The sequence below is a fragment of the Herpailurus yagouaroundi genome, unplaced genomic scaffold (genome assembly GCF_014898765.1).
Source record: "Herpailurus yagouaroundi ecotype Mexico unplaced genomic scaffold, PumYag 142, whole genome shotgun sequence".
NCBI classification, from domain to species: domain Eukaryota; kingdom Metazoa; phylum Chordata; class Mammalia; order Carnivora; family Felidae; genus Herpailurus; species Herpailurus yagouaroundi.
In genome coordinates, this window is record NW_024412397.1 from 349,813 (window position 1) to 367,756 (window position 17,944).

At 47.5% G+C, this 17,944-nt stretch overlaps 1 protein-coding gene and 1 pseudogene across 5 annotated transcripts in view; one reads left to right on the forward strand and one right to left on the reverse strand.

The window, feature by feature from the left end:
- Positions 1 to 17,944, forward strand: part of SLC66A2 (solute carrier family 66 member 2) — a 52,548-nt gene that overhangs the window by 24,089 nt on the left and 10,515 nt on the right. The gene's annotated exons all lie outside the window — the stretch shown is intronic.
- On the reverse strand, positions 11,272 to 12,252 carry LOC121032751 (solute carrier family 25 member 40-like; annotated as a pseudogene).

Sequence of the window (17,944 nt, forward strand, 5' to 3'; positions counted from 1 at the left end):
GCCCCCCCCCCCGCAGTTTGTTCAGTGGGAACTCCCACGGCAGCTGTTAACAACCTCCTTTTCTCTGTGAAATGTGTCTTCGTGATCTGAGAGTGGAGTTAGTGCATGGAGGTTGAAGAAGGGGGTCTGTTATTTAAAAAACGTCTCCATGTACAGTTTACATACAAGAAAATGCTCCCTTCTAGGTGCGCATGCCCATCAGGGTAGTCACTGGGGGCACTAGAAGGGGGTTTTGTTTGGCCGGTGGGGGTGGTCCCTGGCGCCTGCCCCTCCCGTGTGCCGTGAGCCGTGTTTGCCCCTGGGGAGTGTAGACCGCGGGAGCCAGATGCTGTTCCTGGTTTCTCGTCGTTGGAGGAGCATCGGGGCAACTCCTGCTTCTATCGGCCAGTGAAGTGTTGGGATTCGAGGGACTGTAATTCCCACGTGGTGGGTCAGAGGGCCCAGGGCCAGAAGGACACTGACCGGCCTCCTCGTCCTTGTGCTGGGCCCACTGGACCCTGTGGTGAGGGAGATGAGGTGCCATACCGCACACACACCTGTGTCGGTGCCCAGGGCCCCCTGGGTCCCTCTGAGACCGCGGCCTCCTGGCCGAGCACCTGTGTGCATGTCTCGGGAAGAAGGCGTGTGGGTGGCTTCACCACGAGGGCTGCCGAGGGTGGGCCGAGCTCGTTCTGTGCCCGTGGGTCTTAATTACCAGACGGCGTGACCTCATGGGGTAGCGTGGCATCCTGAGGCGCTGTGAGGTTAGGCCCTTGTCTCAAGGTCACACAGCTGGGGTGTGTGCATGCCCGATGCTGGCGTGGTGTCAGCACTTGTGAGGGACTGGCCGTGACCCCCGCAGCAGGGGCTCCTCCCCGGGACACCTTTTCACTGGAGCTGGCTCTGCGCGACCCTGGCTGTTCCCTGGGGATGTGGCCAGGTCTGTAGGCCTGCCGGGGGGCTGTGGTGAGGAGAGGGCACCCGTGTAAAGGACTTGCCTGGTGAGGAAGAGGAAGGGGTCGGTAGAAAGGACTAGAGTTTGCTCTTTGGAAAACTTCACGGGTTCAGGGTCAGCAGAGGGGAAAAGGAGCTGGGGATTCCTTCCACCTCTCGTACCGTCTGCGGCTCGTGTGGCCACTGCACGGGGCAGGCTCCTGCAGTGACTCTGGGCCATCTGTGGTCACCTCGGCCAAGGCGATGCTTCCATCATCAGGGTGACCGTCCGGGCTGCGGAGGGAGTCCACTCCCGCAGTCAGAACAGAACTGACTCTAATTCTGGAGCCCTCGGCTGTAAAAAATAGCTTCTGTGCCTTCTCACACCACACTTGATGGATGGTGGTTAGAGTCAGTCCCTGGGAAGCCTTCTCTAACCTGATCTCCTGCCTCAGGGGAGGCCAGTAGAGACAGGGGGCTGGGGACAGAGGGGGGACTGGGAGACAGAGAGGGAGGCTGGAGACAAAGAGGGGGCTGGGGGACAGAGGACTGGGGTCAGGGGGGAAAGTGAAGACAGATGTGGTGAGGCTGGTGATGGGGGGGCTTGGGTCTGTCTGAGCTGGCCTTGGGGGAGGGGCTGCCTGGGTGAGGGTAGGGAGGTGGTCTGGTGTGGCTGAAGCGTGTAGTGTGTGGGGCATGTGGGGTAGGGGTGTGACAGTTGAGGGAAGGCTTTACCACTCAGCCTGTCTTCTGGGGGGGGGTCCGCTGGGGGCTCGTGAGGCAGTTAGTGTCTCCACGGCCCCTTCGGGCTCCGGTAGGAAACAGCTTCCGGGTACAGCTGTCTGTTCGCATCTGGAGCCAGCATTGCGGTGTTTTTCCTGCACTTTCCTCCTGACTCACGAGCTTCCTCAAAGTGCCTGCTCTTTTCACGTGCGGCTTGCTCAGCATCCTCTTAGAAAGACCACATCTCTTTCGTCGCCTTTGGAGCATCAGAACGCCAGCGGGTGAGAAATCGGGTCCCTGTGCCCATCAGGACGCCGTCTTCTGGTGCAGATTCCCTGTCCGCGTTCTCCAGACGGTGAACCTGGAGGGGGTGAGGCTGAATGGGAACCCTTGTGGGCTGCGGGCAAGGAAGGGGTCAGTCTGCCAACCCAGGGAAGCCACTGCCCTGACAGGTAGGGACTTCCAGACGTTTAAGTAATGAGGAATCCCTCGTGGCTATCAGCCGTTCTCTGAGCAGCAGTTAAGGGGCAGGGAGGGCTGACCGTGGCTGGGAGGAGGCTGGCCTGTCCTTCGCCCTGCACACATCTGTTCAGCGCTAAACTCCTTGCTTTCAAGTCTTGTCTAGAAAACACCCTGTGGGACCTAACACATCCCATCTTGGGCGGTGTGCAGGTTGTAAAAATGCTGAGGGGGTGTGACTCGGGTTGGCCCTCCCGTGTCCTGTCCCAGCGCCTGGAGCGCGGGCTCCTTACCCGCACCTCTCCCGGGACACTCACTGCAGGTGCAGGGGTCACCTCGGGGGCTCCTTTTGAAGAGTGGGGCTGCCTTCCCCTGTGCCCGGGTACAGCACCTGTTTTTCCTGAGAGGGAAGCCAGAACTCTCTTTAAGTTTATTTTAAAATTTATTTTAGTATTTATTAATGAAATTGTGTGGACATAGGAATCTCTCAGAAGTGTAGAAAAAGTTTGGTTCTGTCTGATACAGATCAGGAATCTGTACTTTTTTTTTTAAAAAAAATTTTTTTTTTCAACGTTTATTTATTTTTGGGACAGAGAGAGACAGAGCATGAACGGGGGAGGGGCAGAGAGAGAGGGAAACACAGAATCGGAAACAGGCTCCAGGCTCTGAGCCATCAGCCCAGAGCCCGACGCGGGGCTCGAACTCACGGACCGCGAGATCGTGACCTGGCTGAAGTCGGACGCTTAACCGACTGCGCCACCCAGGCGCCCCAGGAATCTGTACTTTTTAAAAAGCATCTTCTGTGTTCCTCATTGCAAATCTCATTTCATGCTTTCTGTATTTACCCAGTATTATCCTCGGCTGACATTTTTGCTTATCTAGTTCCCACTTTTCTCTCCCTACCGCTTGGTTTAATTCACTGCAATGGATCAGTTACACCTGATGGGTTCATGGGTTGCTGAATTTATTTTAAATGATCCAGGATACAAAGGACAGCACCTTATACTTGAAGTTTAAAAGAAGTATTTTAACTCCAGCATTAGAAAATATACTTACTAACATGGCTGTTTATATCTGTATTTTTCTCTATAAAATATCATATACGTTAAAACTATTTTGTTCACTAAAATTTGTCTTTTGAGGTATAATTCACATACCATAAAATTTACCCTTGAAATTTTCTTGAGATAAAATTCACAGCAAATTCACCATTTTAATCACCTTAAAGTACACAATTCAATGGTTTTTAGTACCTTCACAATGTTGTATTATCATCGCCACTATCTAATTACAGAACATTTCTTGGGGCACCTGGTTGGTTCATTCAGAAGAGCATGTGACTTTGGAGTTTGAGTTCAAGCCCCACGTTGGGTGTAGAAATCACTTAAAAAAAAAAAAAGGTTTAATTATGGAACGTTTCCATCACCCCAAAAAGAAACCCTATCCCTCCCAATTTCCCCCTGACCCCAACCTTGGGAAACCACTCCCCTGTGTTCTGTCTCTGGATTTGCCTGTTCTGGATATTTCACACAAGAGAGTCATACCAGATGCAGTCTTTTGTGACTGGCTTCTCTCACTCAGCACCCTGTTTTCCAGATTCATCCATGCGGTAGCGGGCCTCAGGGCTTCGTTCCTTCCCAAGGCCAAGCCAGATCCGTTATATGGATAGACTGCGTGTTGCTTATCCATTCACCCATCGAAAGACACTTGGATTCTTTCTACCTTCAGGGATAATGCAGCTGTGAATACTCGTGTACGAGTCTGTACACGATGCATGTTTCAGTTCTTTGGGCACGCACATGGGAGTGTTGCTGGTCACAGGTAACTCCGTGTTCAGTCATTTGAGGAACTTCCAGAACGTTTTCCGATATTCCCACCAGCTGCACATTACACTCCCAGTTTCTCCATGTCCTCACCAAAAGTTTTTATTGCCTCGTTTCGTTCCCGTCATAGACGCTGTGAAGTGGAATCTCAGTGACGCTGTGATTGCACTTCCCTGACGACCTGTGATCCTGAGCACCTTTCCATGAGCTTCTTGGTCATTTGTGCGTCGTCCTTGGAAAAATGTCTACTTAGGCCCCTTGCCGTTTTCTAAATTGTGTTGTCATTTTATCGTAAATCATATATATTCAGAAGGAATATTTCTTCTTCAACTGTCCTGGGAATGCTGAACGATGTTTATTTTATAGATCGGTAAAAGTGTTCAGTTTTTACTGGTGCTGCTGTCTTAGGAGATAAACCTGGGACGTGTGCGTTTTCCCCGGCAGCAGCCCTCAGTCTTCCCCGGGGTCTCAGGATAACTGCCTTGGGACCGGCTCGGTGCCAGGAGGGGTCAGGTGGTGGAGACTGAGCTGCTCTCTGGGGTCCCCTGGTGACGGCCGTCGCACTGAGGAGGTGCTGAGGACACGCCCAAAGGAGGCTCTGCTAACTTCTGGAATCCAGAAGGCAGAGGCAGTGGACGAGGCCCCTCTGGCCTCAGGTCCCTCACTGGGGAGTCGGGCCCAGGGGCCTGATGAGCCCCAGAGCTTGGCGCTCTGTGCGCACCCCACTCCCCTTGCCCTTTGCGGGAGCTTTGGCCCCGGAGGGGCTGACACACGTGGCCATGGGGCTGGCCCTGCCGGGCCTTGCCGCGTGCCCGTGATTGAGGCTCTGCGGCGGAGCCCTTTGCCGCCGAGCGGTTCGTGTGTTTGCAGGTGGGTGGCGCTGTGGTGAGAGCACTAGGGCGCTACCAGAGCTCCAGGTCGGCTCGTGTGCACTGTGCGCACGCTGCTGGGTGTACTAGTGCCCGGGGCCGCTGCCCTCATCACGGCTTCCGTGGGTGCCATTTTTATGTTCCTTCAAGCTTCGGCGGTCTTGTTTTGTTTCCTTAATGACATCCAAAAGCGTGTTTGTCTCACACTCTTGGGTGAGATTACTGGTTGGGCTTAGAAACGGTCCTTCTCAGGTCGCTTCTGCTGCAGATGGAAATTCGATCCCTTCTGCCTTCATCTGGTGGTACAGGTGCAGGCACAGTAAGCCAGTCCTGCCGGGGGCTGCTGATCTGCAGAGTTTAGCGCAGGCAAGCTGGTCTGCACAGGGGCTGAGATCTGTGGAAACCTTCAGAGCTGCAGTGCTGTTGGAGAAGGAGGCTTGAGGGAAAATCCAGCCTTAATCTAGGAAGAGACTGCTGTGTCCTTCAAGTGTCGTTTTCCTTGTTAAAGACGTTTGTGCGCAGAAGGATCTGGGACAGCCCTTGGTAATCGGCGTTCTGCGCTGAAGCACCTCCTGGGTGCTGTTGGCAGAGGCTTGTCCCTGGTGAGGATTGTCATGCAGGGTCCCCGGGTCCGTGTGGGACAGTCCCCTCCTGCGCTGTGTGTGGGGAAGGACGCCGGGCACTGGGGGTGCAGAATTTCCTGGTGGGGAAGAATCAGGAAGGATGGTGCTGCTGGGGGCCGGGCGCGCAGAGGGGGTGTGGTGGTGGGAGCGGCGTCAGGGGCGGTGTCCTCGGGGCCAGGGGCCACCCTGGGCTGCTTCTCATGTGTCCCTGTTCTGTGCTCCGTGGACACGCTGTTTGAGTGCTCTGCCCGTGAGCACAGAGGCCGGAGTCAGGGAGAACCGGGAAGCCCTCCGTGTCCTCGGCTGTCCCTGTAGACGTCCGAGTTGCTTGGAGGACCCGCTGCCTTGCCAGAGGGGACGTGTGCGTGGGCCGTGATGCCTCCCCCTGTAACTCCAGGTTAGGAAATGGTCCCACAGAAAAGGCGAGGTCCCCCATGTGTGAGGGACAAGGAATGTGAGCCCAGAGGCTCTGATGGCTGTTTCCCACAGAGGTGGACGTGTGTCCTGTGGTCTGGGGAACGTGGCTCCTAAGAGCCCCGTGGCGGCAGGAGAGCAGCAAACTTGAAAGGCCTAGGCTGTGGAGGTGATGCTGCTGGGCTCCCTCGGGTGGCTGTGCGGCCTGGGGTGGGTGTCACCGTCACCATCACGTCACTGTCGCTGTGGGAACGACATGGGCCCCCACACAGCGCTCCAGCCCGCAGGCACTCGCCGCGGGGAGCAGAGGGGGCAGGCTCGCGTGGCAGGGTGCATGCGAGGGGTGCCTGTGGGCTCGGGTCCCCCACGGGCTGGAGCGTGTCCCTCCAGCCACCCAAGGAAAGTGCCGTGACCTGGAGAGGTGAGGCCTGGGACCCGGCAGTAGCCTGGGTCTCATCTTGGAGGGGGATAAAGCTTCGGCAAAGCTTCGGGAAAACTGCCGTCATATTCAGTTGACCGTGGGCAGGGCTCAGGAGGCTTGGGGCTGCTGTCACGGACGGACGGGCGCCCCGCCGCGGTGCCTGAGGACTGGGGGGCCCTGTTGTCCTGGTTGTGTGGCTCTGGTGCGCCCCCGGCCCCTGGAACCTTCTCCCTGAGCTTCGGGCAGCTCAGCTGGCTTTTCGCAGCTTTTCTGCGGTGTGATCAGTGCAAGGTGAACACGTGTTTAAAGTGTGAGGTTTGGGTAGGTTTTGACACGTGTTCACCATGGAACCTTCACCCGTGATCTGAGACAACGTGCTTCTCACCCCCCAAAATTTCCTCTTTGTAACCCCCACCCCCCCCAAGCAGGCAGCTCCCGTCTGCTCTCCATCACTACACATTCGTCGCCTTTACTAGAACTGGGCGTAAATGAAATCACATGGTGTGTACTCTGTTTTGTCTGCCGCCTTTCACGCGGCAGAATTATCCTGAAATCTGTCCACAGTGCAGCGCGCGTCAGTGGGTCCTTCCTCGTTAGTCCGTCTTGATTGTGCTGCCGTTTTTCTGCTTACTCACTGGGGGCGGGCATTTAGGTCACTTCCAGTTTCTGGCTGTTACAGATGAAGCTGCCGTGGCCATGGGGGTACAGGTCTCTATGTGAACGTACGCTTTCTTTTCTCGGGTGTGTACCTAGGAGTGCACGGGCTGGATCCTGTGGTAAGTGCGTGTTTAACTTTTTAAGAAACCGCCCGCTGTCTCCCCAGCAGTGTGTGGGTTCCTGCTGCCCCACCCCCTCGTCTACACCGTGTAAACCTGTCTTTGGTTTTAGTCGTCTGTGGTGGGTACTGGCAATATCATTGCGGTCTTCGTCTCACGAAGGATGTTGAGCATCTTGTCCTGTGCTTGTCTGTCATCCTGTGTCTTCACGGTGAAGTGTCCACGTCTGCCAACTCAAAAATCGTTCGTCCTGAGTTTTAAGTTTCTTTATTAGTTTGGCCGTAGGTCCTCTGTCAGACGTGTGGTCGGCAGTATTTTCGGTCGGTGCTTTTTTTGTTCCCTTAACGTTACCTTTGGCGAGCAGAAGTCTTTCAGCTTTTAAGAAGTCTGCTTTATCAGTCTGCTCTTTTGTGGGATTGGGCTTTTGGTGTCCTAGCGGAGATGTTTGTACGACTGTAGTTTCAGGTTTTACATTCAGATCTGTGATCCACTTTGGGTTAATTTTGTCTATGATGTGGGCACAGGCCCAGCTTTGTTCTTGCGTGTGGTTGTCCAAAGACTATCTTTTCTCCACCAAGTTGCCTTTGTGTGCTTGTCGAGGATGAGCTTCTGTGGTGGGGGGACTCTGTTCTGTTGCACCGATTTGCTTCTCTAGCCCTGGGCACTGCCACATGTCTTGATTACTGTCGCCTGGTAATAAGTCTCCGGATCGGGCAGCGTTAGTCTTCCAACTTTGCTCTAGACGCTGTGCGTTTCTGTATGGCTTTTAGAATCAATCTGTCAATTTCTACAAAAAACATGCTAGGATTTTGATTAGGATTATCTTGGATCTTAGATTAGTTTGGGTAAAATTACGATTATGCAGAAAGTGTTAACACAGCAGCCTCATAACTGTGGTCTCTGGAGAGGCCTGCTTGCAAAGGTGGCCCCTGGCTGGTGTCCGGGAACTTGCACTGTAGGAGACTTTGCTTCATTCCCAGAACCGGTGGAGTGGCTCTCTGTGCCGGGACTGTTGGCCCGACATGGTAGACGGTGAACACCTGCTTCCCTTCTGGAAGTCTGGGATTTTGGTATGTGCCAGGCAGAGAGCGTCTACATGGCCGGCGCCCAATGAAAACTCCGGGCCTTGAGTCTCTAATGAGCTTCCTTGGTCGACAACGTTTCACACGTTGTTGTCAATAGTTCTTTGCTGAAGGAATTAAACTCATCCTGGGTGAGTCCTTCTAGAACAATCGTCAGGACCTGGGGATGCTCTGGGAACTCTTACACATACAACATTGAGACCTCTGGACATGAGCACTGTGTGTGTCTCCGTTTATTTACGTTTTTTAAAATGTCGCCACTGCTTCCCTCCCAGTCTTCACGTACTGGTATTGCACATTGTCAGATTTATCCCTAAGTATTTCATACTTTTTGAGGGTATCATATATGGTATTGTTTTCTAAATTTCCGTCTCTTTTCTCTTGCTTACTCACCACAGTGAGGCGGGTGTGGCGTTGGGCAGAAGGTGGCACGTGCACTTGCCCTGTGTCTGATCTTAGGGAAGGGCATTCGCTGCTCCCCACGAGGACGATCGTTGCCTGCAGGTTCTGTGTGGGGTTGTTTTTTTCACAGGTTTGGGATGTTCCCTTTTATTCTTCAGGTGTTTAGGATTTTTATCAGGACCGAATGTTGAATTTTGTCAGATGCTTTTTTTCTACATCTGCTGATGTGTTTTTCTTTTTTAGTTTAGTACAATATAGTGCATTACCATTGGTTGATTTATGGACATTGGCACAGCCTTGCATTCCTGGGATAAACCCTACTTGGTCATGATATACTAACCCTCTTACATATTGTTAGATTTTATTTGCTGAAGTCTGTTCAGAGTTTTTACATCTATGATCATGAGTGATATTGGTCTGTAGTTTTCTTGTAGCACCTTTATTTGGTTTCTGTGTCAGAGCAGTGCTGGCTTCATGGAATGAGTTGGGAATTATCTCATACTTTTCAAGTTACTGGATGAGTTTTTGGAGGATTGTTATTTTTTCTTCTTCAAATATTTGATAAAATTCCCTAGGAAAGCCCTCTGTGCCTGAAGTTTTTAATTCAGATTCAGCGTCTTAATGGATATGGGGTCATTTGTATTACCTTTTTCATTGGGAGCGCATTCACATCTTTTCTGTTTTTCCTAATCATTCGGGCTGGAGGTTGATCCATTTTATTGATCTTTTCCAAGCACCAGCTTTGGTTTCATTGATTTTCTCTATTTTTCTGTTTTCTGTATGTTGGTTTCTGTATCCTTCTTATTTCCCTTTATCTGTTTCCTCTGGGTTTACTTTGTTCTCTGCTCACCCCACAGTGTGCTTGCCCTCCAGTGTGGGCATCGAGGGCCATGCGTGCGGCCGCGAGTCTTTCCCAGCACTGCATTCAACTTGATGTAGCTTTTTTGTTTCAGTCGGTTCAAAATATGTTCTAATTTCTCTTTCCTAATTTCTTTTTGAGTTTTCCTTCTAACACATTTATCTATCTATCTACTATCCACCTATCTATCTATTATTTGAGAGACCATGCAAGTGGGGGAGAGGGGTGGAGGGAGAGAGAGAATCTTAAGCAGGCTCTCTGCTCAGTGTGGAGCCTGATGGGGCTTGATCCCATGACCCTGAGATCATGACCTAAGCCAAAATCAAGAGCAGATGCTCGACTGACTGAACCACCCAGGTGCTCCCTAATTTTTAAAAAACATTTATTTATTTATTTATTTATTTATTTATTTATTTATTTAGAGAGTGATCAAGCATGAGTGGGAGAGAGGCAGAGAGGTTGGGAGAGAGAAAATCCTAAGCAGGCTTCACAGTGTCAGCTCAGAGCCCAATGTGGTGCTTGATCTCACGAACCGTGACATCATGACCTGAGCCAAAATCAAGAGTCAGACACTTAACTGACTGAGCCACTCAGGTGCCCCTCTCTTTCCTAATTTTAAGTTTTCTTTCTTTGTTCACGTGTTGATGGGCATTTGCTGTGGGTTTATGGTCCACCCTTACCTTTGTCTGCCTCAAGTGACATCCTGCCACCTGCACATGCTGCTGAGAACCTCACCTGCAGGGCGTCACTGACCCCTCCTGTCCCTGTGATTGTTTGGCATATCTAGCTTTATATATGCTAAAACTCTACTGTTTCTTATATTTGTTTGATAGTCAATTGTGTATCAAAGAGATTTAAGTTATAAGAAGAAAAATCAAATACATTTACCCCTTTAGTTACCATATGTTAAAAAAAAATTTTTTTTAAATGTTTATTTATTCTTGAGAGAGAGAGAGAGAGAGACAGAATGTGAGCAGGGGAGGGGGAGAGAGAGAGAGACACACACACACAGAATCTGAAGCAGGCTCCAGGCTCTGAACTGTTAGCACAGAACCCAGCACGGGGCTCGAACTCATGAACTGTGAGATCATGACCTGAGCTGAAGTCAGATGCTTAACTGACTGAGCCACCCAGGTGCCCCAATCCATTTAGTTACCATATCTAAACTGAAGATGTTAGATCTGTATTTCCATCTAGTGTCGCTTTCCTTCTGTCCAAAGGACTTCGTTTAACATTATACAGAGTCTTTAATTATCAAAAATATCTATATCATATAAACAGTTAATTTTGGTTCATAAAGATACAAAATAGCCATACCTTTGAGTGAAGAAATCCTAACTCTGGTGAAGCCTTAAAATAGCAACAGGAAGTTAAAAAAAACCAAAAACTAATGCATTTGAATTAAAGAAGGTATCTAATAGATATTATTTGGTAAATGCGAATAATGTTATTTAAAGCCTGCTATCTATTATATACTTCGCTGAAATACTTAAATTTCTATGTGTATATGATTTAAGTGTGCATAAAAGACTTGGGCATTTTTCTTCCAGACTCTCTACATCATTCAGCACACAATTCAAAGTATTATGATGTACCCGAAACATTCTCAATTATAAAACTCTCAGATTATTGCTTTCAGCGCTAAGGAATAATTTTTCTTTTCCTTACAAGAACATTTAATGGTTGTGATTTCTGTAATACCGTTTTCAATATCTCAAAAATTAGAGTAACAAAATTTATTTTTAAATTAGGATTATGATTTAGAGGCAAAGTAGAAATTACTACTTATTTAAATTATAAAATAGAAAATAATAAAATCATTTCAAGATAATGGTGAAAGAGTTCTTGCCTAAGAGTCTCCGACTTATTATTTGGCTCTGGTTGTTATTTCAGGTTGAAACGGCATCACTAGTATTGCTGTCTTAGAGCATTTTGCTTCTGGGAAAAGCCTTCCCAGATTCATAGGTGTTGATCATAATGGCCCAAGCAGGAAGAGTTTTAATTAAACGGGGAATGAGTCCTGTAGATAATCCTGCATACCCATTCTTAGCAACAGTGTTCTTCATGATAGTTCACGCTGACACATGCAGAGGCATAGAAATTTTAGGACATTCACATATCCAGAATTGTGTCTGCTTTTGTGTGTTTGCCAAGTCAAAGGGCAAAGCTGCGATAGCTGCAGAAAAACCAGACGATGCCCCGGAAGTATAACCAGACAATGCCCCGGAAGTATAACCAAGACTACCCCAGAAGTAAAGTGGATCATAAATGTTGGTTCATATAAACCAGATTTCACACACAGCGGCTTCTTTAAGACTTCATAATTACACCAGTACAGTGATCTGGCAACAATTCCACAACAGTTGGTATATGACTTTTATTTTCTCCTAATTTTGATTTCAGAAAATTAGTTAATTGATCATAGCAGGTAAACTAAATGACTGTGGCAGGAACTGCCATCACTAAAGTAGGGGGAAAGCCACTCCACAGGGATTTAATGTCCTCATTTCGAATGGTTTTCAAAAAGGCATCCAATGGGAATGTCCTGGCTTCTTACACCATGCTTTGTTGCCTTCCGCTTTGCAAACACATAAATGATCCATAAGTCCATTACTCTACACAAAACATTTTCCTTTGGAGAATGGGTTGCATTGGGCTTGGAGTTGAAACTTCACAACATCCAGAGGAGTTACCATTAGTGATGTCAGGATAGCTCCAGCACGAGAGGCAAACATTTGTTGAAGAGGTGTCACTTTGATAATCTGTGGTCCCTGTGATTCAGGATCCATATTTTTAACTGATTGAAGAAAAATCTGATTTAAGTCTTTTCCTCAACTTTATGCTCCATTATTTTATTGTTTGTAACATCGGTAGCTGAAAATCTGGCGAAGGAGGGCAAGAGGTCCCGGCAACCCTAGTAGGCGGGAATGACCCTTGTAGCGGGTTGGGCTAGCCTCCTGGGCTAACTGCATTCACTATGTTAGGTCAACAAGGAGCCGTAAGGACTCTTCACGGTAGTGGAGGGACCCGAAGCCACCGGCCTTTTTAAGCTGTTAAATGTGAAAAAAATCTTCATTATCTGCCTTCATGTTGAACAATAGTTTCATTAGGTATAAAATTCCAAGCTGACACATTTTTCTTTCAGTCTGTTCAAGACGTTGCTCTGTTACTGTCTTGTCTTCTACTGATGAGCAACTTGACATTATTCTTCTTTGTTCCTCTGTATGTAATATATCCTTTTTTCTTGCTGCCTTTATAATTTTCTTCTTATTACTGGTTTTGGTGAGAAGTTTGATTATGTTGTGCCCTGGTGTGGTTTTCTTCATGTTTCTTGTGCTTGGGATCCGTTGCACTTCTTAGATTTATGACTTAGCGTTTCCATAAAATTTGGGAAGATTTTGGCCCTTTTTTTCCTCCAGCAATTTTTTCTGCCTTCCCCCAACCTTGAAATTTAGGGACTCTAATCACACAAATATTATGTGCTTTGAAGTTGTTCCACAGCTTACTAATGCTCAGTTGATTTAAAAAATTCTTTTCTCTTTTTTTTTAAATTTATTTTTATTTTTAAAAATTATTTACTTATTTATTTATTTTTTAATTTTTATTTTTTTAATTTTTAAAAAATTCTCTTTTCTCTTATATTTTGCAATTTCTCTTCCTATGTCTTCAGGTTTCCTAATCTTTTCTTCTTCATCTAATCTGATATTAACCCCATCCATATATTCATTTTTCATCTCAGATGTTGTGATTTTTATCCCTAGATGGTTATTTTGGGAGGGAGTAGAGTCTAAAAATATGTATATAATTTTCTGTATCCCTACCTAACTTTTGAACCAATGGAATATAGTTATAATAACTGTTTTGATGCCCTTGTCAGTTCTAACATTCATGTTGGTTCCAATTTTTTTTTTTTTTTTTTCCGGTTGGTCTATTTGTCTCTTCATTATAGATCACGTTTTCCTGTTTCTTTACATGCTTGGTAATTTTTGAGTGGATGTCAGACATTGTGAGTTTTACCTTGCTATCTGCTGAATATTTTTAAATTTCTATAAATATTTGTGAGCTTTGTTCTGGGGATGTGGTTAAGTAACTTGGAAACAGTGTGATCTTTTTAGATCTTGCTTTTAAGATGAGTTAGGTGGGAGCATTGCTCAGCCTGGGCTAGTTACTCCCCACTGCTGAAGCAATGTTCTACCTAAAGCCCTGTGAATTTCGAGGTTTCCCATTCTGGCTGAAAGGAAGACACTGCTCCTGGTCCTTTGGGAATGCTGCACCCTGTGAATGCTTACCTTTTTCGGCGGTTCTTTGCCCGGTCTTGTGATCGGTGCTTGCTTTGTCCTGCAGACTCCAGCCGCCTCATGTCCTAGACCCAGCTCTGTCTTCCCCACTGGGTTTCTGGGGGCTTGGCCTGGTTCTCACTTCATTTTCTGCACCCTGGAAACTCCAGGCCGAACCTGGGACAGTTTGGGGCTCACTTCACCTGTATTGCATCTCCTAGAGATCCCTGTCCTTTACTGCCTCGTGTCCAGTGTTTTGCAGACATCTATTTTGCCCAGTTTGTGGCTATTTGGACAGTAAGTCTGGTCTCTGTTGTTCCATCTTGACTGGAAAAAGAGTGGCCGCTCAGTTTTCATTTTCCTGGCTTTTGCATTCCCTTAACCGCTCCTAGCTGCTTATATGTGTGACTACCTATCTGATATGGGTTTTTCTTCCTCCTCTCGACACTGGACTTTGCCAGAGTGGAAGGATGCCTCACCCTTCCTTTGGGAAGCAGTGGTGACCGATTGGCTGTTCCTTTTGCCACCTTTGCTTTGTTAGAATCGCTGTCCTGGGCAGCATTAGGGGTCTGCTTTCCCCTCTTTCTTGTACCTGTCTTATTTCACTCAGTATCATGCTCTCGGTTCATCCATGTTTTAGCACGTTGCAGAATTTTCTTCCAATTTAAGGCTGAATAATTCTCCACTGTTTGTACAGACCACATTTCGCTTACGCATTTACCTGTTGGTGGACCCTGAATTGCTTCTGTGTTTCAGCTATTGCCAATAATGCTGCTGTGAACATGGTTGTACGAATATCCGTTTGAGTCCCTGCTTTCAGTTCTTTTGGGTGTATCCCCAGTAGTGGAATTGCTGGGTCATGCGATTCTGTGTTGAATTTTGTGAGGTCCCTCTATACTGTTTTCCACAGCGGCTGCACCATTTCACATACCTGCCAACAGTGCACAGGGTTCCAGTTTCTCCCCGTCCTTGCCAACGATTGTTTCTGTTTTTTTGTTTTTAATTTATTTTGAGAGAGAGAGAGAGTATATGAGCACGAGCCGGGGAGGGGCAGAGAGAGAGGGAGAGAGAGAATCCCAAGCAGACTCCAGGCTCAGTGCAGAGCCCGACGTGGGGCTTGATCTCACCAACTGGGAGAGCATGACCTGGCCGACATCAAGAGTCGGATGCTCAAGTGACTGAGCTGCCCAGGTGCCCTGTGTTGTTTTGTTTTGTTTTTAAAAGCAGCTGTCCTAATGGTTGTGAAGTTGTATCTCATTTTGGTTTTGATTTTCATTTCCCTAATGATTAATAACATTGAGTATCTTTTCATGTGCTTATTGGGCATCTATAGATGTCCTTTGGAGAGATGTCTGTTCAACTATGTTGCCCCTTAAAAAAGTTTTTTTTTTTGAGTTGTAAGCATTCTTTGTATATTCTGGATACAAGTTCCTTATTGGATATGTGATTCACAAATATTTTCTCCCATTGCGCGAGTTACCTTCTTACTCTGTTGATTATGTTATTTGACACAGAACTATTTAAAAAATTTCATTTTTTCAGCTTTATTGAGGTATTATTGACATATAACCTATTTAAGATGTACAATGTGATGACTTAATACACATATATTGTGATATAAGTACCACAGTAAGGTTCATTAATACTTCCATCCCTTCACATTATTTATTTATTTTTTTTTTTGGTGGAGGTAACATTTAAGATCTACTTTTTTTTTAATGTTTATTTATTTTTGAGGGAGAGGGAGAGCATGAGTAGGGGAGGGGCAGAGAGAGAGAAGGACAGAGGATCCGAAGCAGGCTCTGTGCTGACAGCAGCGAGCCTGTGGGGCTCGAACTCACGAATCGTGAGATCATGACCTGAGCTGAAATCAGGTGGTCAGCTGACTGAGCCACCCGGGCACCCCAGGATCTTTCTTTTTTTCCTTTTTTCTTTTTGAAGTAAACTCTGCACCCAACATAGGGCTTAAACTCATGACCCCGAAATCAAGAGTCGCACACTCCACCGACTGAGCCAGCCCGGTGCCTCAGCCACGTTCAAGTGTGTAATACAATACTGTTGATTATAGTTACCATTCTGTACATTAGATGCCAGAACTTATTCATCTTACAGCTAGAAGTCTGTGCCCTTTGACCAACGTCTCCCTACCTCCCCCACCCCCAGTGCTGGCAGCCACCATTCTGCTCTGCTTCTACAAGTTTGGCCTTTTTGGATTCTACGTATGAGTGAGAATACACAGTGTTTGTCTTTCTGTGACTGATTTTACTTAGCATTATGCTCAAGGTTCTCAAGGTCTATCTATATTGTCACAAAAGCAAGATCTCCCTTTTTTATGGCTAAATAATAGTCTATTTTATATATATATATATATATATATATATATATACACCAGTCGTCTTTCTCCATTCATCTCTTGGTGTGGACGCTTAGGTTGTTTCCATGTTTTGGCTATTGTAAATAGCGCTGCTGTGAACGTGGGGTGCAGATGTCTCTTCAAGATAGTGATTTCATTTCCTTTGGATAAATGCCCAAAGGGGAATTGCTGGATCATGTGGTGTTGCTATTTTTAATATTTTGAGGAACCTCCATGTTGTTCTGCACAGTGGCTGCCCCAGTTAGCGTTGCCTTTTCTCCACATCCTCACCAACGCTGATCCCTTTTTTTTTTTTTTTTATTCTAGCCATTCTGACAGGTGTGAGATCGTATCTCATTGTGGTTTTGATTTGCATTTCCCTGATGAGTGATGTGGAGCATCTTTTCATGTGTCTTTTGGCCATTTGTATGTCTTCTTTGGAAAAATACATGTTCTAGTCCTCTATTTTTTAATTGGGTTGTTTTGTTTCGTTTTTGTTTTTTGTTTCGGCTACTGAGTTGTATGAGTTTTGCATATATTTTGGGTATAAACCCTTTATAACATGACAGTCTGCAAACATTTTCTCCCATTCTGTTGGTCTCCTTTTCATTTTGCTGGTCGTTTCTTTTGTTCTGCAGAAGCCTTTCAGTTTGATGCGGTTCTCCTTGTTTATTTTTGCTTTGCATTGTTGGTGTCCTATCCAAAAATCGTTGCCAAGACCAATAATTTCAAAGAGTTTTTTTTTCCTAGTAACAGAAGTTTATAATTTTGATACAGTCAAATTGGTCTATTTTCTCTTCTGTTCTCATATCCAAGGAGCTGTTGGTAAATCCGCTGTCCTGACGCTCTCCCTCTGTGTTCTCTGCTGAGAGTCTTACCGTTTTCTCTCTCATGTTTAGGTCTTTTTGAGGTAATTTTTGTGTCTGCCAAGGTAAGGGTCCGGTCTCAGTCTTCTCTCAGAAATTTTGTAATGAAGGTATTCTGTTAGTCATTTGCCAGTTGACCTGCTCCTTGGGAACCTAAAATAGAAAGACTTGTGACCGACTGACCTCAGACCCTGTTTCCTAAAGCCCCCTGGACCTCGCCTGGTGTCCTCAGCTCGTCTGTTCGCAGTCCATCCCTGTCCTGGCCCAGGTTCTCGGTTCTGACCCTGTTTTTCCACTCCTTGGGCACAAAGTCAGGAACTTCATCCGGGTCTGAGATCCGCCCCCTTGTCACATCCTCTCATGACTTCATACTCTCTGTAGGGAACACCTCAGTGTTTGCCCCCAGCTCCCCTGCACGCTCAGGCCACCCCCGTGTTACAGCTGGGGTTTGTTCCTGAAGCAAGCCTGGCTCATACCCCGCCCTGCTCTAGGAGGTGACCCCCACTCTGGTGTGACGTCACACCTGCAAACCAGGCCCCGCCTCCTGCCTGCGCTCCCCCTTTCTAGCTCAGACTCTGGGCAGTGTTCTCACGCAGAGTGAGGGAATGGAGCCTGAAAGGGGGTGGGGGGCGGGGCTGGCAGGACAGGCACATGTGTGCAGGTTGAATGTTTCCCTGCCGGCACTTCCCGGGCCCTGGAGGGCCGGACCCGCCGCCCCGTACTGGCGCCCATGCCTGCAGCCCTTGCTGGGTCCTCGTCCCGGCAAGGTGCCCTGGCTCCAGATCCTGCCATTCTAAGGGCTGGGCCAGGATCGGGTGCATCCTGCACCCTCAAGCCCTCTTTCTATTTATCCCCATTTCCCTGACCTGCCCTGACGCCGCTTCTGTCCCCAGGACCTCCTGTGTTTATCTGCCAAAGCCCAAGAACTTCACGTAGTTTGCCGATTTGTGAGTGCTTATGGATTTGGTTTCTGCAGGACACATCTATCTGTCAGGCGAACGATAACATTCTATCAACTGTGTAGTGATGATAAGTACATACTTTTATTGGCCCTTATTATGGGTCGGGCACTTTATTGGGTTTGT